The sequence below is a fragment of the Corvus moneduloides genome, chromosome 12, assembly GCF_009650955.1.
Source record: "Corvus moneduloides isolate bCorMon1 chromosome 12, bCorMon1.pri, whole genome shotgun sequence".
Classification (NCBI taxonomy): Eukaryota; Metazoa; Chordata; class Aves; order Passeriformes; family Corvidae; genus Corvus; species Corvus moneduloides.
Window position 1 is genome coordinate 13,740,412 of NC_045487.1, and position 24,385 is coordinate 13,764,796.

A 24,385-nucleotide genomic window follows, 5' to 3' on the forward strand; every position below is an offset into this window, starting at 1 on the left:
AATTAGCACCATTTTTAATATAACAATAATCCTATTAGCATAAATTCTCTGCTGTTGAATGATAACACACTCAAGTTAATTTAAATGGTTGAAATTATAGACTTTTATAGATCATTAAGACTATTAAAGAGACCATTCTTGATACCAAATTACATACATATCAGAGTCACCCTTACTATGGTTTGAATACAGACCCAAATAATCTGAAGTGAATTGTTTCTAGTTTGCTCAGTTCTACTCCTTTGCAGTTTTGTAGTCTCCAGATTATTATATCTGTTGCAACCACAAATATTATACACATGGCATCTGATATTAAAGAACTGTATAAACATTTTTGGTTTAGTAAAATCTGTTGTAGGCATTCACAGAAAGCTTTGGCAATTACAGTCTGATAATACAGTCTAAAGGTGTAATAACCAATTTTGAAAAAAAGTTATGCTGATGAACATCACTGAAACTGATACTTAAGTTAATATCTCAAATACTCTTAGTTAAATGTTTATATCCTTTAAATGAAACATGCTAAGTGCTTTTCTTTCCTGGAGTCTACAAAGTAAAAAGCACAAACATTAACTTTTTGGGGGAATTACAAAATTTTAGAGTATCTGTCTTAAAGCATCAGTGTTTCTACATTTGTTCGACTTATTTTTCTCTTCATAAACCATATACATATATTTTATCTTTTGAAATTTGTAGTTTCTCCAATCCCTACACCCCTAAGAAAAGTCCTGAGGGGCCTTACAACCCTGTGGTGCTTTGTCCCTCCTCCTCCTCCCTACGCAGGGCCACCATCACTGCTGGGAAGTGCCCCCTCCCTCACTCGCTTGGTACCCACCTCCATCCCGTAGCTTCCCTCTCCTCAAGGTGCTTCCTCAGCTGAGTGGGGAAAAATGGGAAATCCTCCTCACGCCTTCAGTGATTCCTCACTCTCTTTGAGACCAGGAGTTTGTAAGGAGAAGGCTGAAGTAAAGCCACTACCCAGGGCACGCCTGCTCTGCTCCCTCACCACAGAGCCGCTCAGGTAAGGACGTTCTCTCAAGCTTTTCCCAAAGCACGGCCTAAGAAGGGACCATAGCCCCGAAGAGAAGAGTGAGTACATGGCAGCCGACACAAAGAGGCAGCCTCGGGAAGCGGGAGCTCTCCCCCTTGCTCCAGGGCACCATCCCTGCCCTCAGGGGTGCGGAGGGGAGGCCGGCGCCACCTGGCCCCTCAGCCCAGAGCTCATGCCCCACCTGAGGCGGCCGCTGCAGGGATGGCTTTTCCTTCCCTGCTCAGCGGCTTTCCCAGGGAGCAGCTGCGAGCCCCAGAGGAAATTCCTCCTTTCAGGTACTTCCTTCGGGCTCCCCGACACGGAGTCCCAGCGACTCCTCACACCTTCCCCGTGCCGGGCAGGCCTCCGGAGGGTGCTCAGGGAGGCACAAACCAGCTCCCGTTAGCGGCCCCTTCTTGTCAGGGTCCCATTTTACCATTTAATCTTTTGAGAAACAAGCCCTGCAACGGGTCTGGGGCGACCTTGCCTCTCCCCGGTTGTATCAACTCTGTCTGACAAGGTGACTTCGGGTAGGTGTGCAGCTCCTTCTCCTCTATCCCACAGGGGCTGGCGTTCCTGCTTGCCCAGCTGGAGCTTTTCCAATGACTGTGGAAAGAGCAGCTTTGAGGAAATGTCCCAGGTACAATTCTTCTATTTTTGTTACTGTATATATACATGGTGTTTTACTGTCCTGGCAAGCCTGTTGTTTTTTTAGATGTATAAATGTGTAACTCTCAGTAGGTAGATTGCATAAGGTGATGTATAGAAAGTTCTAGGTGTAGGCAGCAACATTTTAGATGCAGTAGAATGAAAATTAGTGCAGCTAGTAGAAGGGAATAAAGATACTTGGGGTTGGTTGGCTGGGGTTTTTTGTTTGGTTTGGGGTTTTTTTGCACTGCGGTAACTTCTGCCCTATTTAGTTTGGTCAGTGGTTCTGGCAACAAAAATCTCCTCAATAGTTAAATATCTCGGCTTTTTCCCTTTTTTTTTTTTACATTGTGCAAAATTTCTGCGCTGACAAAATCGTAAATGTTGACACTATGTAAGAATAGAATGGACTTTGCTTCACCTACTCTCTTTAATTTCGCAGAAATAAATGGGGGCTATGGAAATGCTATAAGTAAGCAGGTATCTTGATTAATTGCTGAAAAGATACAAACCTTGAAGAAGAACATTCTTCACAGTAAATAGATTTTCCTTCTTCAGTACTAGTAATTTATTTCTTTGTCCAGCATACTTTCAGGCAAAAAAACCTGACTGTCTTCTTTCTCTTCCATTGGCAGGTGCTTACCTTGTCCTTGCAATGTGATTTATTATTGCCATGTTGCTGATCCGCACTCCTTATCTTCTGTACTTTTGGGGTTTGGGGGTCTTTAGGGTTTTTTTTAAGTGGAATCTTGTATTTTAAAAAGGCATAAAATTTTTTCTTCTGACAATTATTAGATTGCTACTTTTGCCCAGAGAGGAATTGAATGAGTGCAAAAGAGAGGGTTGTGAATCTGGTTTTTGCTTAGGTGAGCAGTTGTAGTAGTGGAGAATGCTACTGGCTCTCAAAGCTTGAAAATCGAGCCATGAATGTTCTGGATTTGCTGAACTTAAAATACCTAATTCATGTGACAAACCCACATTAAATTTTCCCATGGTGATTCAAGTCATTTGGATAAAAAAGTATACCTGCTGTGCTTTAGATTACAGATGAGGAGCTCTTCACTTTGAAAAGTTTTGAATTCAAGACCTACTACTCAAAGTGTCTCAAAATATGAAACCAACCTGTTCCAGAAAATTCCATTAAAAAAATTAGTAATTCAAAGTTGTAGAAGTTATTTTAATCTATAAAGTTCAGACAATTCTAACATCAAGAACTTGTGAATAGTTAAAGAAAAAAAGAATTTATTTTTGTATTATTGTTGTACTAATATTTTAGTATTATTTGACAGTGCTCACCAAATAGCCCTGGAAGAACTCATTTGTATGAAATTCTGAAATGGTGTTTTGAAGAGACCAACTGAAATGTTTAGGCTTTCCTAACTGCCAGATTTCATGTTTGGCAGTCAAATGTATAAATGAGTAATACACTACTTGGAACTGAAATTTGTAAAGAAAAATATGAGCATTCTCTGTAACACACAAACAAGGAATGAGGTAAGTGTTCCAATGCAAAGTACTTGTGCACAGTGAGCCCACTGGAACCCACCTGTGAGCTAAGGGAAGTGTCAGGGGGTTTTACTTACTTGTAAACTGCTTATTTTTAATTTTAAACAATGTTAATAGAGCAACTGGCTTTAGGAATTGGTCATGGAAGTTAAGTATGACCTGAAAAGAAAGTAATGACATTTTGTGCAGAATGTGGACTTTGTCCTAAATAAATGACTGTTGTCCTTGCTGAGACCCTGAAGAACTTTACTTCATAGAGATATTATGTTCCCCTACACTCCTCTGACATCTTGTTAGTCAAGATGTTTATCTATATTAGAGTGGCTGACAATATAGGTTGTGTAAATAGCACAAATAATGAGTAACAAGGATAGAAAAGAGGAAAATGAAGCTCTAAACAAGGCAGTAATGGATGTAGAACCATTATGTAGAACACAGCAAGTTAATACAATTTTTTAAATTACTGCAATTTTCTTTCAAATCCATCCACAGCACTCATTCCATATTGTTCTTTCTCCAAGACAGAATGCTTATCTCATTTCTCTTAATTCCATTGTTCTTATCTATATTTCTGTGATGAGCACATTTCTACAGCCAACTTTGAGACACAAAGAATAGATGGAGGTAGAAAGTGAACTTTAGACAGAATGAAAGCGCTGAAGTTTAAGAGTAGCTACGAAGTTTTATGTGCAACTCAAAGCTCTGCTTCTGTGCATGTGTAGAGCTGTGCTTGGCATTAAGGACCATTTGCTGCTTATCTCACTCCTAAGCCTGATAAATATCTCTAAAATAGCCATTTTTCTTCCTGAATCCAACATACATGATCAATAAGTGTTGAAAAGCACATTGAAGTTGTGCCAGCAGGAGTGGTTGGTGCACAAACCCCAGAAGCATTCTTATTCAAAGAATAAGGCATCTTATATTAAATTTGTGTAGAGGGCAAAAAGAGTAGACCTCCACTATCAGATGAATTTTCATGTTTGGTGACTCAGATTGCTCTAAGGAAGTCCTAGTTTCAAAATTAAAACAAACAAACAAAAATCCCTGAAACTAACCAACCAAATGAAACCAAAGAGTCAGACCCCAAGAGCCAGACACAGACACCAAATATTTAAATCTTAAGAGAATGTTTGACTTACGTAAGATTGCACCAAGTGTAGGGAGGGGAAAGAAATAAAATAAACCTGCTACAGGTGTTTCTATGGATGACATTTCTTCCATCCCTTTGACTGGTAGAGGTGGAGATACTATTCTAAAACACTGCACAGATATTTAAGAAATGGCTAGGAGTAATGTTTGCAGACAAAATTAGGAAATAAGGTGGGAGGGAGGATATCAACTTCAGAAAAGCTTTAAGCCCTCTAGAAGTGGTAGGTTCTCACTATCAAAATACCAGGAAAAGTTTAACAAAACTATCATAATCAAAGTTTTTGTTACTTTTTTGCAGATGTTTGAGTGTTATTTTCTTTGAGTTAGCTCTGCATTTCTCCTTCTGTCTCCTTGTAGTTGATGCATAACAATTTTTAATTTTAAAATATTACATCCCCTCAGTCTGTAAATAGCAGTTTGGCACCTGCGGCTTTTCCAGGACTAATTATGGAGTTTTATTTCCTGATGCTTTAATTAATCTTGTGTGAGCTGTAAATGTCAGTACACAGTTTTACAACATCTTTGCTGTTGGGAAGTCAAATAGTTGAAGGATTTTCTAACAGGATAACTTCCTCTTCCCTTTCAATTTACTGGGTCTAAATTTATGGCAAAATGCATCTGTCTGAAATGACTGCAGTGGTTTTAGTTCTTCATTTCTAAGCACTGTTTCTTTGCATGCTGTCACTGTTTTATTTGTATTCCAAGTTGAGATACAAGTGATACATGTTTGTTCAGACTCTGTATCCTCTTACCTTCAGTTACAATGCCTTCAGGCTGGACTTTTCCTTTCTGATGTTGATGTAACCTAAATTTTTTTCTACTCCAGAAATAAAAATAGTGCTTCTGCCCTGTCACAGTTGGAACAGTTGTTAACCAGAGAACTGCACAGGAAGCAATTTCCCAAACCTGTGTTCCTCTAGCTGTGTAATATCAGAATTATGAGAACCTAATGGCTAACAATGAGCTGCCAGTTCTTAATGAAAACTATGCAGCAGTCTCAGTGATAGCCCTTCCCAGCCCTTTTGTCAAAGACTTTTGGCCCCTTTGTATTCTAGATAAAGCTTTCAAAATACACCTAGTGTGCTTTTGAACGCTTCTTCATGTGCACAATCTATGAAGCATTAAATTTTCTGAGAATTGTTATAGCAGAAGTGTCTCTATATGAACTATTGGCAATCAATGAGCTGTTAAGCAGTTTGCTAAGCATTATACAAAATGCTAAGTCGTATGTATTGTCTTTCCAAAACCAACCCAACAAAAAACCTGGAATTATGAACATATTTGCTTTGAATGATTTCAGCTTTCTATAAGGGAATAAACCTACACCAAAAAAAAAAAAAAGTTTTTATATCTCTATATATATCTGTTTGGCTGACTGGAAATGTATTAAATGTGGTACCTTTCCCTTCAGATGGACTTTGAGATTTATGTACCAGTTTTAGGAGCCTCTTTTTTATTTAAAATAAAATCCGGAGCTTCCACAGTGTGGGCAGGAAATGTCCATTTTCCTTTGAACACTTGTGCATAGGAAGGAAAATTAGTTGTCTCAAGGATATTACTTGGTAATAAATATCCTGATTCAAGAACTTTGCCAAATGAAGAACCAGTGTGGTGTAGTAAAATGGAGATCAAATTAATCCTTGAGAATTATTTTCTTTCAGACTAAAGGGTGTTACTGATACCATTTTGGATTCCAGCCAGGGTATTTCCATTCATCTAGCAGGTTGTCTACTTGTTTTACCTTTCTAAGTTGCAAAAAATAAGGGAAGAAATAAAGCAGCATCTTAAAAAGGTTTTGTATTGTGAGAAGTTTGCAGGAGAAACATATTATTTTCAGCAAGCCCCTCAAAGATCTCTACATTCAGAGTCTGTACATCTACAACACCTCCTAAGAAGCAGTGGATGCAACTCAAAGCCAGTTTTCGTCAGGAAAAGCCCTCCCATTAACTCTGAAATTTGCTGGTAGACCCATTATGTATATAACATATGTCAGATTTCATGCTAGCGGCAGTACCTGAAGTGATATATCAAGGTATCAGTAGGTTATCCTAATGTGTGTAGTACAAGTTTTACCTGTATAACAAAATCAAATATTCTCAATTCAGATTGGTTTGTTGGCAACACAAGGCAAGGATCTGATTTCTTTAGGTTAGAGACAGGCTAATGCCAGCCTTCACTAACCAGTCCTTTCTTGCCATGTGTTACCACCCTCTGTCAGTAGCACAGTTTAAGAGGAAGCAGAATGTGGTAACATGTAAAACTTCCCAAATCCCTCCATGTGGGAGATGTATCTGTAAGGACCTGGCTAAGAGAAATCTGCATTGCTGTTGGAAATGGTTCTTCTGTGCATAATCACTACTGGATTTTTTCCTAGTTAACTTTCAAAGTTTATAGTACTCTGTCATCCCAGCTATTCTTTACTGGTTTAGAACTGAAGGCTGATTTGCATTTGGGGATTGGGTTTGTTGGCTTGGGGTTTTCCTCCTTGCCATTGCCTCAAAAACAGTTCTGTTTGGTTGCTTTATGCAGTTTGCAGAACCTTTTGATGAAACCTAAAGTAAGAGTAGAGCAATGTAAGCTTAAAGATTTTGCTTTCAAGTCCTGGGCCGCAAATAACTTGTGGCCGCATGTGGAAGCAGTTTGCCAGGAGCAGCTGCATATCCAAATGAAGATGCCAGCAGCACTTTTCTGGTTATGTAAACAGTGATCTGACAATAGGTCCCCGGGTTACTGGACTTCAGATGTTGGTATCAAAACATCTTTGCAAACCAAGTATCGCAATATCCATGTTTAGCAGATCTGAGTTTATTTAACAGTTTGTTCAACTCCTCTGGTAAAATATTCTACCAAAACACTTGTTTCATGCTTTTGTGTGTTCAAGGGGATTTTTGGAGAACATTGCCATATAAAAAAAAATATATTAACATCAAATATTTCACTAGCAATAGGGACCCATGGGAATAAGATCAAAGATTACTTTTTGATGTCTTGAGACAGAAGCTAGACAGGGGTTTATGGTTCCTGTCATCAATAGGAAAAACATGACAGGAACTAAACATGAAAAGCTGTTGTCTGGTCTGACTGTTTTGAAATGGAATGTACCAGGACCTCTCAGTGAGCTGTATTGTAAAAGCATAGGGGCCATTGAGCTTTTTCCACGTGTGTGAAGTTAAAAGTAGTATTATTTTGCATTTTATTTCTCTCAGTGAGTCCTACAATATGCACTTGCATTGATACATTCAGAATGTCCAACATATATTTAAATAAAATGGATTTACATCAGTGTATCTGAGAATTGCTGAGAAAGATGCTCACTTGCTGTTTTTAAAAAATAGCATGTCTGCAAATAACTTCAGTTTTGAAATGTTACTTTCTGCTTCAGTTTATCCTTTTTTAAAATTTTGTGATATCCAAGTGTCCGTACATCATTTATTTTCTACCACGTTTTTTTCTATTTAGTGCTGGTTTTATCTCTTTTCTGCTTTTCTCTTAGTTTTTCTTTAGGATTATCTTGAGTGATTGATTTTCATACCAGTCTACTTTTAAAGCAGTGGTTTATAAGACTGTGTTGCCATCCAGAAACATCTTTCTTTTCCCTTCCCTGCTGTGTTTTATCAGCTGTGCTGGCAGAGATGTGTGTGCAGCGAGGCAGAGGATTAAATCAGGCAGCAGCCTGAGGGGACAGCCAAGGTGGCACTTCCACATCGGGATCAGGATGGGCGCTTGCTACAAGAAGGGCAGGGGGCACTGGGCTCCTCTCCTCACTTGGTCTCACCTGGTGGGGAGTGTTGGAGCCTTCCCAGAGTCAATAGTTACACTTTTTTTTTGCTGGACTGTTGCATTAAATTGTGTGGAGAGTTGAGAGTGCTGTAACCTAAAACCAGATAGAAATGAGGAGCAGAAGAACAGAGTAGAACAGATCCATTTTGGGGCTCAGAAGCAGTTATGGTCCTTGCTGACTCTTCTACTGGAGCCTCCTGCTTTTGGGTGAAGTGTCAAAAAGTGTCTGAACTGATGCAGGGAGAGCAGAACCACATCTCACATGGACTGACTTTAACAGCTGTAATTAGGAGCCCATTTGGCTCATTAAATTTCCTCATGAGAATCCTAGAGAAATATAATGAGTCCATGAAGAAGTGTCTTATTGAATCTTTTTTTTTTTGGTTTTTCCCTTCTAATGGGGTCACGTAGTACTGTGTCTTCAGTGCCAGTACTGGTTCATGTCAATTTACTGACATTATTAACTTCACCATCACCAAGGGTAGTAGCTGACAGATTAAGGGCACTCTGGCAATCTGTACAGACTGAAATGTGTGTCAAAATGCTGCATTCACGCTTTGTATCTTAAGGTTTTAGTTTCATATATATAGGAGTTTTATGACTCTCATCACATTAACTACAAATGCAGATACACAAGCCTTGGGAGCAAATATCAATTTGCTTCACTTTAATAAGCTTAAAAATTCTGTTCAGTATGATGTTGATATCTAAGTACTTGGTCACAATAGAGTAAACGGGGTGGAAATCTGTTTCTAACTGAGCTTTCTGTGTGTGATTGATGCTGTTGTTGATGTGTATTCATAGATAATTGGCCCTAGATTATGCATAAACTAACACATAGAGCAAAAATGTCAGCTTAACTGGTGTGGAATTTACGTACCCCTGTGCAGGAGAATAACCATGATGGTAATGCAGTTGCACTGTCTAGAGAATGCAGGTGTCAATGAAGTATTTTATTTGATAGTGTTTGTTGCCTCAGGTATTAAAAAATAAGCTGATGTTAAAAATAAAATATGTTTCATGTCACTGCAGCATTAGAGAAGTGCTTTTTCAGATTTTACAGATGATGGCTCAGGTTCTGTTAAATCAGGATGGATTGTGTCAGCCCCTCTCTGTTACATAACAGGATATGAGTGATAAAAACTGACAGAATGCTGTGGATGGAAATAAAATCTAGTTTCCTCAAACCTGGAATAGAAGGAATCCAAATTCTCATGAAGCATTTTGGTACTCTTAAGTACTAAAGAGGTACGGAGAGGGCTCTTACGCAGAAATAACTCTGCTGATGTCTTGGAACTGGTTTTCTGCTTTGTACACCAAGTACTGCTCCATGCAAGTAATTCTGCTTCAGTGGTGCCAATGAGAGAGTTTTGTTTTGCCTCTTATTTATGTCTTTAAAGCAGTCCTTTCAATAAACATATTTAACTCTTCCTAGTTCAGAATTAAAACCCAAATATTTTGTGCTTAGATTATTCTCCTAGCCTGCTTTTATTTTCTTATTAAGTATTCTTTCCAAGGTAGTTTTGCACTAGCAGATGCAGCCATAGAAACAACTTAATGGCTCATTTTGCTCTTTGTCCTTTAATATATAATTCCTTTTTTGTTTCTTCATATGTTCAGAATCTACAGCATGTCAAATAATAATTTCCTAATTTTTGTCCAATACAGATTTTTGAAATGTTGATGTTTTAATTTAACATAAACCTCTTAAATCTGAGTGTATTATTCTTTGTGTTCTCAATTCTAAATCTATTGAGACGGGGTTTTTTGTTAGGTTTGGTTTGGTTTTTTTTACAGAATCATGCCTGTAGATACTGTAGATATTGCACATACTCTAGAAAAACACAGTATTAAATACAATAAGATATAAGCTGTACTAAACCTTATTTTTGAACTGGGGTTGGCCTAATGATGGTATGCAGTGGACTAAAAGAATTCCTGATGATACTGGGAATTTCTCATTTGGTGCAGCTGGTTTCTTAATCAGTGCTGGGTCCTTTCATGTGGATGACCTGACCCAGTGTATTCTACAAGCAGCATTGTGCAGTTTGTCCTGTGTTCCAGGATGACATTTTCAGGAGTTTGCCTTAGGAGGGAGGGTATAAACCTGTAATTCCGAGGCACCTGCTTTTTCTTGCCTCTGGCTCTTTGAACTTTTAATTGATCCTTCTGATTCTCCTTTATGTGGAATTCTTTTCTGGAGGAAGGAGACCAATCTCCTTTCAGGGTTAATTCTATACTTAGTGAAAGAGACAGGCAGAGCAGTTTGGGGCACGGAGCAGCTCCAGTGATGCCCTCATTAGTCTCAGAAGGAAGGCAGGAGTGCAATTGCTGGGAAAAATATTCCGAGTCTAAGTCGTGCTTCAAGATTTGGTCGTATGGCAGATAAGGAACACGAGCACATGCGTGTGCAGGGCAGTCATGGCAGCTCTTTTCCTGCCTGTTCCCTGTCCCTGAGTGTTAAACACTTTGGCACTGGTGACTCCTGTTGTCCACTGTGTCAATAACAGACACAGTGGACACCTTTAGCACAGACACCAGCTCAGTGTGAGCCCAGCACGTCTGTTTGCAGAGCTGGGTAGTGGTGACTGCTGCAAACTGCACACCACAAAAGTGGATTGCTGCAGAAAATGTGCTTTTCCTGTGTTTAAAAGTCATAGCTTGACAGTTGTGATTTAATGTGCAACATGACAGGTGCTACAGTTTGGGTCATTTTCAATCTCTTCCTCACGCGTGGGCAGCCGTGGAGGCTGGAGACACTGCTGCGGCATGTTGGTAATGTGTGCTGCAGTTGCTTTAATCCCTGTTATAATGCTCAAACGGCAGCTTCCAGCTGCTCTTCCATTACATGCTGAACAAGTTTTTGACAATTTTGGTCTTTGAAAGATCAAACCCACATATTTATGGGTTGGAATCGTTACTGTCCTTTTATGGTGGTTGTTTTTAACATTGATATTACCTGTGTCAGGCTCCAGGAATTCTCTGCCACCGTACCAAACCACTAAAGGAGTCTGTGTAAATGAGAATAGCAAGTTGGCTACATAACAAAGATACAGGGTGTGCCCTCTGCATGCACTGCATCACTTGTGCTCTTTCTTTTTGGTATTGTGTGACGTGTGTCCCTTCTCCCCCCCTTTTTTCCATTTTGGACAATTAACCTCTCATTCTGGTCTCCAGTCTTCCCTTGATTTTATCGACCGTATATAAGAAATAACACGAAGAAAAAAAAATATTATAATGGGAAGAGGTTTCTGGTTTGGTTTGATTTTTTTTTTTTTTTTTTTTTTAATTTAAGGCTAAAAATAATTTCACTGAGTGAATTATAGCCCTTGTTGATGGAGGTTTTTCTCTGAATTTTGTTTGGTTCACTGTGACAGGTTTTTTCCTTCTGTATTTCCTCAAAATATGCACCTTTTTGCTCACTGTTATGCCCAGTTACTAGCAAAGAATACTTCTATGCTTCCATATTCTGTGGTAATACCTGTTTAGTTATTACTTCTTCTGTAATGATGCAAAACCTGATGTGTTTCCATTCTCTGCATTTCAGCTCTCTTAATTTTTAATAATTTACCAGGCCACACAGAACAATGGATAAATCAATAAGCAACCAAACAGCTCATTCAAGATATTTAATATTTGCATTGTTAACTGATGTTGGTGAAAGCTAGACATTGGTAGAGCCTCTTTTGGCTCTGTATGAAAAAAAAATTAATTAATTGATACTCTTTAGCTCTCTGTCACCAGATACCTTTCATATATGAAAGCTATTAAATGTGCCTTTTTTTATTTCCAAAACTTCTTTTTAATTTGCTTATGAATTACGCTGGCCTAGAAATTCCTAGCAGATTTTTCTAGATGCATTTATTGTATACCTGACTGTGTTTCCACTGAAAGCTACAAACATAACTAATGATATTTTCATAGTAACGCCACAACATCCATTCTTTGTGGAATTGTCTGAAAATACACATGAAATTAACTATTTTTTTTACATTAAAATAATCGTATTGTAGGAATGTTACAAGTCAAATTTGAGAAGAAGAATAAAAAAACCTAAATGTAAATGTTTTCTTGCAAAACTCCATAGAACACAAATCTAATGCTTGCCCAAAGAACCTGCATTAATGCATTAAGGGCCTTAACATCCCAATTCAAGAGAAATTAGTGTAATGTAATGGAAAAGTATAACTGAGATGGACATGACCCCAGATTAGGGCACTTTCATTGAACATTATATTCTGTGGAGTTAGTCTGAGAAATTAATTTTCCAGCTTTAATGGGTTTTATGTTCCAGGTCATAGTGGACTTGAGGGTTTATCGCTGTTGCTGAAGAGCAGAAGACCATTAAGGTTGTTACATGATTTTTGTATCAATGTCATATGTGAAGGCTAGAGGGTTTGCCAGCAAGTTTCCAAAGTTTGTACTGTGGGAACAGGGAACAATAAAGCTTTTGGAAATGTATGTCTTTGAAAATGATTCTGTTTTAATGTATATGTCAGAGCAACATTTTGACATCAGGAGAAGATGTTACTAAAGGCAGGCTTTGGTTCTAAATGGACTCAAATTCCTTAAGTATCTTGGATCAGGATAATCTTTTCAGGATAATTGCACCTCATCTTTTCTCATGCACAAGAGTATTTAATGTGATCTTCATAAAACATTAGCCACCAAAGTCATAGAGCAGGGATAAAAGTTTACCTCAGATATTGTAAAGAAAGCAATGAATTAAAAAAAAAAAAAAAAAAAAAAAAAAAAGTAGAACCTTAATGCCTTACTGATTACCCTAAAATTGTTCCCATTATCAGGGAATGACAAAATCCATGAGTTAATTACCATGTATAAGGGCAAATGGAAACCTCCTGGCTGAGGATAGATTTGTTGTTCTGCAGAGTATATTTTGCTGAAGCAGGAAATGCTGTGATTGCCTCAGCTTAGGAAATAAAGGGGTAAATCCGTCCTGGAGAGGCCAGTTGTGTTTGGGAAAGAGGTCTGACTTCTGCTGACTCACTGTGAGGGAAGAAGAAATTACTGTGCCTTTCTATTTGGTTTTTGATGAAAGCTTCTTTACTTACTTTGTAGCAGTTCCTGAGTATTCTACACTGGGGAAACATAAGCTGTTCTCTGCAGTTTCCAGAAGCCTAAACAGAGTCACAGAGAAGGCAAGGGGATTGAGCACAGCTTTACAGAATTAGTCAGAAAGCTGGGTGTAGTACTTAAACACCCTAAAGTCACATTGTGCAGTTTGCTTTTAAGCAAATTGGTTCTGCAGACCAAAAACCACACACAGATACTACAGCAGAGGCTGTTGTATGGACATGGCAAGAGGTAGAGGCCTGTTTAACCCTGTGCACACATAAATTTGTGTACAGCTATGTATAGATATACACACACCCGTGTGGAGGCCAGCCAGCACAGGAGCATTAACCCGAGGTGGATATTTTGCTTTTGAAATTCAGGCTTTAGAACACGAAACTCCTCAGCAGTAACATTTTCCTCTTTCTGCAGGGTCTGAGACATGGTTTGTGGAAATCAGACATTGACTTGGCTCTCATATTTAAATAAAACCTGGGAATTGGGGAAGGATGTGAAATGTCCAGGTCAAGATGTAGATTAATCAAACTTTCTTGTTTAATTTGAAAGGTTTTTCTTTTGCTATCTCTTGCAAATGTCTGTATGAGAGTGGGGTGCCATTGATCAGCAATGAATCTGAAATAACATATTGGGTCTTCTTTTGACTAGCATGTATGATTTCATAATGCAGGTTAAACTTGGCCTCTTTTCACTTACAACTTAAAATTTTTAGTGTCAAAAAAGTTTGTACTTTATATGGAAACCATAAAACAACTAATATGACTCATAAGATTTGAAAACGATTCTGGCCTGTTTAGGTACTGGAAAAATGAACAGATGCAATACATGCCATCAAACTAATTTTTTGGAAGTAGTGGAAACCCACTTCATTTCTGGGTTAAATTGCCTGGCAGAAGTGCAGTTGCTGCCCAGCTTTCCTTTTATTCCTATAACATTTTATGTTACACAACATTAAAAAGCTCAGTGGAAGAAGTAGTAAACAATCAAAATTTTCATGAGTTAAGCTTTGAGTCCCCCATTTATCTAACTGATATAGCCTGGATATTTACTGATACAGCATTCCATGGTAGACAAATTATCCTTATGTGCTTCTAGGTATCCCCAGCAATCTGTAATAGCAAGCTTTATAGTGACAGCAAGCCAGGAACATAGTGGCAGGATTATACAGGGAAAGCTATCTGGGTTACAGAAATAAATTCTACTTCCCCAGAATAGCTGATGCTATTTCAGTCTTTAAGTCATTTAATTTAAATAGTTCCTGTCTTGAATTGTTGACAGTCTCCACATTAATGTCTTAGGTTTTTTTCAACCTTGCCATGTAGACTTTTGATGAATATGTATATATATCCCCCTCCCTCTGGTTATGGAGTTAGACACTAAAAACCGTGCAGTAGTCTGTAAAGAAAGCCTTGAAAATTAAGTAATCTGTTATTAGACTAACTTTTGAAGCACATAATATAGATTGGTCCTTTTCCAATGGCCTAGTGCTCTCTTCCTTTATCAAAAGAAAAGGAGAAATGTAAACTTTCCTGGTTAAACTGCAGAGACAGGAAAAGAAAATACAGCTGTGCTAGTGAAGCCATGCCAGTCTCTGGTGGATTTCTCCTTTTTTCCAGTTTCCCATAGTTCTCTGTGCCTGTTTTCCTTCTGCTGGTCCTTGCTGACTCTCATTAATAGTGAATATAGAGAAAGCTATTTTAGAGGGGAACCTGAACAGTCCTTATTGTCTAAAAAAAAAAAAATCATGTTTGAAGCATTTTGTCATTCCAGAATGAGGATTTCACATTTCCCTTCTTCTATCCTAATTGTTACGTTATATATAGTTTTCTAACTATTTTTGTGATTCTCTTTGAAATGTAGAGCAAGGGGGGTCTTTTTGGTTTCATGTAACTTTGTTTGGATTTGGGATAGACTGCTGGTCATTCCTAGTAGAAAATTTTGGTGCAGTCAGACAGCAGAGATTTGGGTGGAAATCTTTATGGAATGGAGTGGTGGGCACAAAAATATGCCTAAGCACCAGGTTTGCAACAGTAAATAGCAAAAGTAATGAATTGTACCTAGAGGTCTGAGAAGAGGAGGAACAAAAATCTTTTGAACTGGAGCTGTTTTGTGCAGCTGCCTTCTTAGTTCAAAGACCCCAGAGGAAAAGTGAACCAGGTGCAGGATGTTTTTAGCTGTTCCCTCTTCCTGCTGTCTCCAGGGCGGGCTGTGTGCTCTGGACTGGTGCCACGTGGAGGGCTGGAGGCTGGGGACAGAGGGGAACTGTGCCAGTCCTGTCACTGCTCTCTCTGGTGACTCAGAGACTAACAATTAGAAAGGCTTGGTTTGCATCAATATTCAGCTACCTCTCTATGATATCTGAGTCTAGCATAACTTATAAATCTAATTTGTCTCTTAATTTAGTATGAGACATTCAGTCTTTAAATTTGCATGCTGTGAGAATCACTTAAAACTCAGTTCTGCCACAGTCAGTTTACTGTGTGCTCTCTGGTGCAGTATATGTTGCCTGTTTGCCTATCAAAGAATCCAGAGGGCTTTGTGAAATTTGTACAAAGTGTCTGAGGGTAGAACATGCTGAAAGGGTGGTTAGTTTAAGTGTTGCTAGCCCTTCAATTGGGAAAACTCAGAGAAATCTGAAACCACTAGTATAGAAAAGTTATTTAATGTAATAACAACAAAATGTAATTAATATTCACAGTATATTACACTTTCAGTTTAAAGAGATCATTAGAACCTTGGTTTGGGCTGCTTAATGGATATAGGCTTTGCATTTTTGAGTTACAAACATTTTTAAGTCATGAAAGAATTAGTAACACCCAATCTTAGCATAACAGCTCCTCTCATAGAATTTAATAATTAATATCAAATCTGTAAGAGGAAGTTTTTTGTGGTTCAAAATAAATTATAGAAGAAATCAACAGAGAAATCTCTCCTGGCAAGCCTGGTGTATTTATTTCTGTCTATAAAAAGAGTGCCTGATGAGAAGGGAATCTAAACTTTGCTTCCTTGCATTTAGTCATGTTTTTCTCCATCTTTGAGAAGGTTGACATTTTTAGCTTGTTTCCTCACTACAAACAGAAGGCATCAGGTTTGCTTACACAATGATACAGAAAGCACAGTGGATGTTTAAAATGAGACTTCTTGGACACCAAAGGTGGCAAATCTTGTGACAAACTCTGTCTTGATTACCCAAGATTATTCTTGTTTTGAGATTTTCATTCAACCTTCTATCTTTACAAGCTACCTGCTTGCAGTCATTGCATATTCCTATTACTTGCTTCGTTGTATTAAGTATTTCCAGTGAGTTTAATAAATTTTTTTAGCTTGGTTCAGAATTTGTCTGTGAGTATCATATTTTGGGATCACCATGAACAAGTTGGATGTATGTGCAAAGCACCTGTTGCAGTTCACCTAAAAGCACATATACCTTCTCTGTTGGCCTTGTTGGTTTGGGTTGATTTTTCTGCCCCCCACAAAGGTGAGCTTCTTTCTAAATTTTGTTGGTATTGCGAAAAAAAAAAAAAGTAACTGGAAATCATTTTCCAGTAAATATTAATAACAATCTTTCGCTCTCCATGTAGTCTTCCTTATCTAAAATGAAAAGGTAAAATGTTGGATTTATTTTCTTCTCTTGTACAACCTTTATTTTAAGAGTGTTGCCTCTGTGAGTGAGCTTTCAACTAAGAAATTTCAGTATTTCTAACATGTCTATTGTCACCAGGATTTTTGTGTGAGTGTGATTTAAAATACAATTCATTTGAAAATTTCAACTGCTTTGTTCGTGCTGATCTAATTGTTGTATCCATGGAAACCGGAGGGCTAATGCCAGACAGCTGCCGAGTTCTCTTCTAAAATGTTATTGAAGTTTGTCAGTACAAAACTTCATAGGCCAGCTCCCAGTCTGCAGGCTTGGATATTGGAGATTTTCTGTGAGATTATGTAAAAGGCATGGTGAATCTTCTAAAGTAATCTTTTGTTTCACATCCCACTGTAGACTGTTATTTAACAAATTAAAAATTTGAGCTGACAGCCTCAAACACATAATGCTGTGACCTTTGGAACAGCCGGGTGGAGCAAGCAGCAGAGAGGAGTGACTGGTGTCTCAGGAGAAGTCAGTGGCAGCCTCTGGGGAAAAAGAATATGGGTAACACTCGGGAAATTGTTCATTATTGACTCAGACACTGAGGGAAACTTTACTATTGGTATAGGAGAGAGCAGCATCCCACAGTTCAAGTGAATGTATTTGAAAATCCTATCCAAAAATAGCCCCACTTGCTGGCATGGTACCAGGGTGCATTTTTAATAAAAGTAGTTTAGTTGTACTGTAGTAAAGCTCGTGTATTTGTTGTAACTTCATGGCAGATTTTTTTTTACCAGAAATAAGTAAAATGTGATATTTTAAAATATTACCATGCATAGTCTGTTGAGTATTTCTGCATTAAAGAGCAGTTCTAGGAAAGTCTGGGTCTAGTTAGTACTTTAATACAGGCATGGCTTTATTCATGAGCAGTCCTAATTGAGTCTGTGTTACCAGGGCTCCTCTAAGGGAAGATCTAAAATAAAGCTCTCTCTACTGCTTTCACCTTTTTCTATCCCAAAACTATGTTGGTTCTTGAGGGCTGAACTTTGTAAGGCTTGTATCAGTTTTTACTTGACTCTTTGTTCAAAACCACTGTAGATTTCAGAGGAAGTTTTGAATACTGAAATGTGTTTTGTATTGAAATTTTTAATTGAAAGTGATTTGTCAGTGAGATTGTACTGGAGTCACCTTTCAGTACAAGATCTGTTTTTCAGCAATCAAAAATTGATTTAAGTTCATCTGGTAGGAAGCGCTGAGTAAATTAATCTTACTGCCTTAATAGATCCCTGACTGAGATGCAAATGAAATGTTTTACATCTTGTCAGTGGAATGAACACAGGAATTGTTTTTCTAAAAGTCCAGTAGAAATTGAAGTTCTGATTCTGTACCTATAAAAGTTCTGTAGGAATAGGATACAAATAATTTCCTACACATTAACTGGTTTTTGAACAAGAAATGGAAGAAGACTCAAGTCCTGCAATGACACCTTAGTGGGTTTTTTTGCTTCCCTGTCTTACACTGAACCTATTTTCTGTGGCGGCCTTTGTACCGATGACAAAATCCTCTGCAAAAGCTCTTTTCAGGAGAGGGATGGGGATAGAATTCTGGCTTTGGGTTGAAGCCTACAACAGGGTTTGCAGCACAGGCCAAGTCTCCCTGTGGTTTATCTACAGTGTAACTTGCTTATGAGTGCAGTGAAAAGGGAAAGATTGCTTGCACTATATCAAAGTGGTATTTCTTTCTTCATGGAGATGTCATTCCATCTTCTGCGAGAGCATCAGCAGTCATTATAAAGCACTGATGTTGAAACTATTGGCTCTAGTCTGTAATGCCATGTAACAATCTGGTGCAAAAACACAGCATTAAAAAGCTACAGCTTTGAGGGTGGGCTGCACAAAGGTTTGTGCCAGCTCAGGCAAGAATTACTTTGGTCATGTAAACAGGGGTGCCACTAACACAAAATGCCACAAAGGCATTTAGGCAGTGTCTGTTCCTTTGTAGGAAGCCAAATGTTTTGATATCAGCTTTAAGTATTTGCACGTAAAAATTATATGTGTAGAACTAAAACTCAGCTTAAAGACATGCAGGAGTGTTTTCTGGTTTTTTGAATTAATTAAATTTAAGTCTTTTATGCTGCTTTTTAGTCTCTTGATACTGACTTCAATCACTTAGTGATTGCTTAGTTGTTTGTTAAGGCATAGCTGATTCTATTCAAAAGCAATGACAACAAAAATCTTAAAATTATTTGAAAGAATGAATCACTACTGCCTGTGCAATAGTAAAGAGACGTAACCAATTCTTTGTTTGTCCTTGTCCTCTATCTTCTCTCTTACATAACATCTTCCATCTTGAATCCTTGCTTTGCAAGGAACTGCAGAATACTTTTGGAAGCAATAATTTCTCTAACTGAAGCTTGGCTCAGAACAGTGTTCCAGTCTGACAGGTCATTTAGGTACAGAGGAAATAGTAATGTAGCATGATGGACTAGAAGAGATAGCTGACATCCCATAGACAAATACTTGCCTCTGCTTTATGCATTTTTTTGGTGCTTTATGTTAAAATTAATAAACTGCTGCTGTCTTTGAAGGTTTATCCTTTTCTATATGCAAATTGCAGTGTTGCTAGGGCAGTGCCACTGCAATCGGTATGGGAGGGAAGGTCTCAGTTGATCACGAACATCCACTCCAGCTGTCTCTTAACCTCTGTTCTATATATCCCAAAACGTACAATTTTCGTACACTTTCTTTTATTTTTGCATGACAAGTAAAGTGTTCTGAAATGAAAGCATTTAAAGTAAAGCAGAGTCATCTCCAGTACAAGACTTGATAGTGTAATGGGGTAAAGAGATTTTTAGCCAATTGAGGTGATGAGATATTTAATATAAAGGCTTCAAGATACAAATGAGTTCTCATAAGCACACTATTAACCTGATCTAAGGTAATGAATACTCCAGTATTGGGAGGCAGGTGGCATTAAGGTAAAAAAAAAATATCCAGAAGCAGTAGATTCATTTTGTCACTTGAGGCTTGATGCAAAGCTCGTGTGAATCATGGAACTGAAAGAGGCTGACAGGTCTGAATCTGAAAACTTGCATTGTGAAGAAACCTTAATTTGAGAAGGTTGGTGCACTCTCTCTTTGTCTTGGCCAATGTGTCAAAGGACAGGAAGGACATTATGATGTCTGCATGATAAGAGGATTTTGGAAACAAAAGATAAATTAGATCCAAATACTATTAATTGTTTTCATGTTCTCATATCTCACTATAAAAATTTTTTAATACATCTAACAAAAATAAACTTTCAAGGCTAAGATCTCGCAATATATTTGCATTTTTAAAATATATATTAAATTATTCCAATACTTCTTGTTTATATGTGGCATAAAAGATGTTAGCAGACCACATACAGGAGGAGGGACTGTAGCCTCCCCAAGCATGGTAGTTAAGCAGGTGCCTTCCTACTCATCAAGGAGAGGCATGGGAACCTGTCAAGGCTCTGGAGCAAAAGTCTCTTGCATCTTTCCCGTGAAACATCTGTGCTTTGAAGAGAGAGAGCATTTATTGCAGCTAGAAATATACAACATATTTGGCTGGGTGCTGTGGGGGTAGTTACTTGTCATTTGGTTGAGAGAAGAAAAATTTCTAACCATACATCAGGTTCTTTCCAGCAGAGATCAAAAAATCAGACTGCCAACCTCGACGTCCCATTTTGGAGGATTCTTGTGAATACAATAACTTACCATTTCCAGCAGCATACCAGTGATGTGTGTACAGTCTTTTGGGAATATTTTTGATGTTACTGCCTTGGCTGGAGTAAAATCAGGCACAGGAATAAAGCTGGAATGAGGCTGATTAGTGGTAGCCTCTGCTGTCTGCATGTACAGGAACAGCTTACAAAATATCCTCTGATCCTGCCCGAAATCTTTTGGCCTTCCAGCCAACAGGAGGCATCAGTGGGGCACAGGGCTTGTCAGTCCAAGGCCTTTAGTGCGGGTCTGGCTGGTAACAGTGGTAGAGCACACACAGGTAAGGATGAGGTGGGACTGTTCATTGATATTTTTACCATCATATCTTCCCCATGTACTCTGAGATGGTAAGGAGGCCAGGAAGCACGTTTTAAAAGTGATTTCCCTGTGCCCAGTGCTTGCAGGGTTTACAGCAGCCACGCTTGGCCATGTGACAAAACACCCTTCTTGAGTTCATTTGCCTGGCTCTCTAGCCATCTCTTTTTTTCTGATTTTACACTTGGGTCTTCTACATCCTTGGAGAAGGGGAAATCACCAAAAGTAAGACCAAAGCACAGCAAGTACTTAAATCATTTCACCTGTATTTAAACCTCTTGAGATCCCTACTACTGCAGAGAAAACATCATTGGGAAGGACATTTGTTCACTAAGAAAAGCATTTTGGATTTAGTTAGCTCAGTCTGGAGACATGGCATGAAACTGTAGGGAGTCATTTTTGCATTCTTACAGTCAGTTTTCTTTTTCCTTGCAATGCTTTTATGTCCTAGCCAGCAATGTTAAACACCTTCCAAGTATATGGGAATCTCTGTTAACATTTTCTTTCTGGTTTGTTTTTATTATTTATCATTGATTATAGAGCGGATGCACAAACACTGCAGGTTAACAGAATGTGGTACAAACTTCTCTAAGCACATGGTTCATGTTTCCTTTAGAAATGTTGCAGCATTATTTACCTTCAGGCAATGCAAGTTCAGCTGTGCAGCAGACCTCACTAAATACACGTAGCCTGTCACTGGAACCCAGAAATCTGTGGGGTTTGCTTGCCCACAACTCAGTCACCTCCTGTGAGGGTCTGAGGTGCAGCCAGGTGACTCCTCCATGAGCAGCACCAGTACTTCCAGCTTTACTGGCACAGCTGACAGCCCTGCTGCAGGGACCACTGACTGAAAGAGGAGCCTTCAATAAGCAAACCAGGAATGTGAGATGTTTGTTTGCAGCTTGAGCAGCAATGTCAAAAAATATACACTTGAATAAATAGTCCCAGTCCCATTCAAGGAGGAATTAGATTATAGGTTTTAGTTTTTAGAACATAACCCAGGGGGACATCTGTACATTATTCTTCTGTGATGGGGTAGAAAGTGGGTTTAGGAGGTGTTATTTCCTTGCAAGTTATTTTTTAGTAAACTGTATTTCTTAGCAGAATAGTGTGATATGCAAGGTTTAGGTCTGTGGTACAGATATAAACCAACATGATGCCCTCTCTTCATACAGGCCCTTGCACCTGAGTGGATTTCCTGAAGTGCCAAGGCACAGAGACCTCTTTCTTTAGTTTCACTAATGTGAAAGTTAAGTAAGAAATGGTTCCTATGCATGATGTCACCCTTTCCCCCCTCTGTCTGGCCTCAACATTTCATCCCTAGAAACCTCAGCTATGGCATTCTGAAAAGGCTGTCTGAGCTTCCTGTCACTTGCCCATAAGAACAAGGCTCAGGTGAGATCAGTCCTTACTGTCTGGTGCTAGCAGGACCACCTGTTCCAAAGAGCATCTCTTGTCTCAGAAGGTTGTTATTTTATGAAATAAGAGTCTTAATTTTTGACCTGATCTGAAAAAAGTAGCAATTATCTTGTATCTATTTAGGTGAAGACGGGAGTTAATTCCTCTTTCCCCTTCCCTTGTCAGAAACATGCAGTATTATGGAAGGTTACAGAAAGAACCCTTGCAAGCCTTTAGGATTCATGAAAGACCCACCACATGTAGACTTTTATATTCCTTGTATCTGGTTTTTTCTGCATTTGTTTTTGTTCCAGTTCCTGCTAATGTGCAAAAGGAAAAGCATGTCCTGGTGGAGAAAATACCATTTATAGTTCCTAATGGCAGAGTGCTACATGGGTAAATGAAAAGAATGCAACTTCCTTATTCCAGTCCCACAAAACAAACACAAAGGGGAAATCCTTTAAGTTCTCTCTAGTTAAGATCTGAGCTGAGTTTCCTTCTTACCTTCTCCCCATACTCTCACACACAACCCATGACTTGAACTGAGTGAAAGGAGCAGAGGTAAGTATGGACAGTGGATAGAACCCTGCACGTTTCCTTTGGGCTCTCAGCATGTTTTCCAACACTGTTGCATTTGTGTTTATAGCACAGCAAAGATTTCCTTGCTCATTTAATTTTCCCTTCCCATGCTGCAAGGCTTAGTTCATTAGCTTAAAAGACGGTCACGCTTCTGGAGAACAGAATATATTTGGCAGGGGGTTTGTGGATAGTAATTATCTAAAAATTCAATCAAGCCATTTTTTTGATTGATTTTTGGGATGAGATATACAGGCTTCAGTGGAATTAATTGCATCCTAGTATTTTTTTAATTAATGTTTTAAGCATCAGATTGCCCCACCACTCCCACTTCCTTTGGTACATTTATTTTTTTCCTCTTACCAACTACATAAAAAGTCCCTTCTAGGTATATACTCTGACTGTATGATTTTTTTTATTAACCATGTCTTCCACCTACAGTGATATTAGTATTGTAACACCCATGTAGCTGAAAGGGATTTTTATGGAAGGATAATTTTCAGTCTTAAAAATGCCACTGGCCAAGCAGGTAGACCTTCTTGAAAACTGCAGAAGGTACAGAAACATAAAATAACAGTTATTGTGAATGATGACCATTTCTTAAGGAACTTATTTTCATGGCATGAACTCAATGTATAAGGCTTAAAGGAAGTATTTTAAGAGAAAACAAAAAATAGGAGACCTAAATTACAAAAGCAGAATGGTATTATGACAGTAATCCTAAAGCTACTGTTATCTGACACTGCTTGTTGATGGACCTTGATGAGAAAACGTTGTTCAGAAAAATGCCCCATCAGTGCTGTGATACCATCACATGCCCTGCTCCAGGACTTGAGCTAAAAAAACCCCTGTTCAGATCTGCATCTCTTAGTACATTTTCTGCTGTGGTGGATTAGAAAGTAATGAAGAGGATTTCTCAGAAACTGAATTATTATTAACCTAGTTGTGCATTTTTTTTCTTTATCTGTTCTGTATCACTCACACAGACTGATGTGTAAGATAATAAGACTGAAAATGCATGTGGAGGAAAGCAACAAAGCCAACAGCAAAAATGCCAAGAAAGCCTTGAAATGCCTGTGTCAACTTCTTCCCTCCTGAATTCTCCTGAGGACTAGGGCAGTCTGAAATGTCTGATGCACTGGGAACGTGACACCTATTAAGTGGCACAGGAATCCAGTGTGAAGATAATGGTTTTGGTAAAATTGAAAGTGACTGAGTTTGGGGGTGGAGAGGGGGGTGGGGTTATGTGTATTTACATCAGGAGTTGACACTGGAGGTTGGTATTTCCCCTTTTTCTAATAGCACAGGAAAAATGTTTTTATAAAGCTGTAATTTAAAAGGCAACACTCTGTGAGAGCCATTTGTGTCAAGCTCCTCTATCTTACTCCTACTTCACCCTAAGAAAAATTAATGGTATTGTCCCTCCAGACTCAAGAACCTTTTTCAGAGAATGTGAACTCTGCTGGATTTTGGTATCTTCATCTTCTAATTTATCCTTATTTTGTAGCAGCTGAAAAATTGTCCCAATCATAATTTCATAAACCACATGTTCAAGGCTATAAAGGAA

At 38.5% G+C, this 24,385-nt stretch overlaps 1 long non-coding RNA gene across 1 annotated transcript; it reads left to right on the top strand.

Annotated features, from left to right (window-relative positions):
• Positions 1–938: 938 nt before the first annotated feature.
• LOC116449941 lies at positions 939–24,045 on the top strand. Its single transcript, XR_004242595.1, has 3 exons — positions 939–1,021; positions 1,595–1,670; positions 23,805–24,045. It is a non-coding gene; the product is annotated as an uncharacterized LOC116449941 (long non-coding RNA).
• Positions 24,046–24,385: the final 340 nt, after the last annotated feature.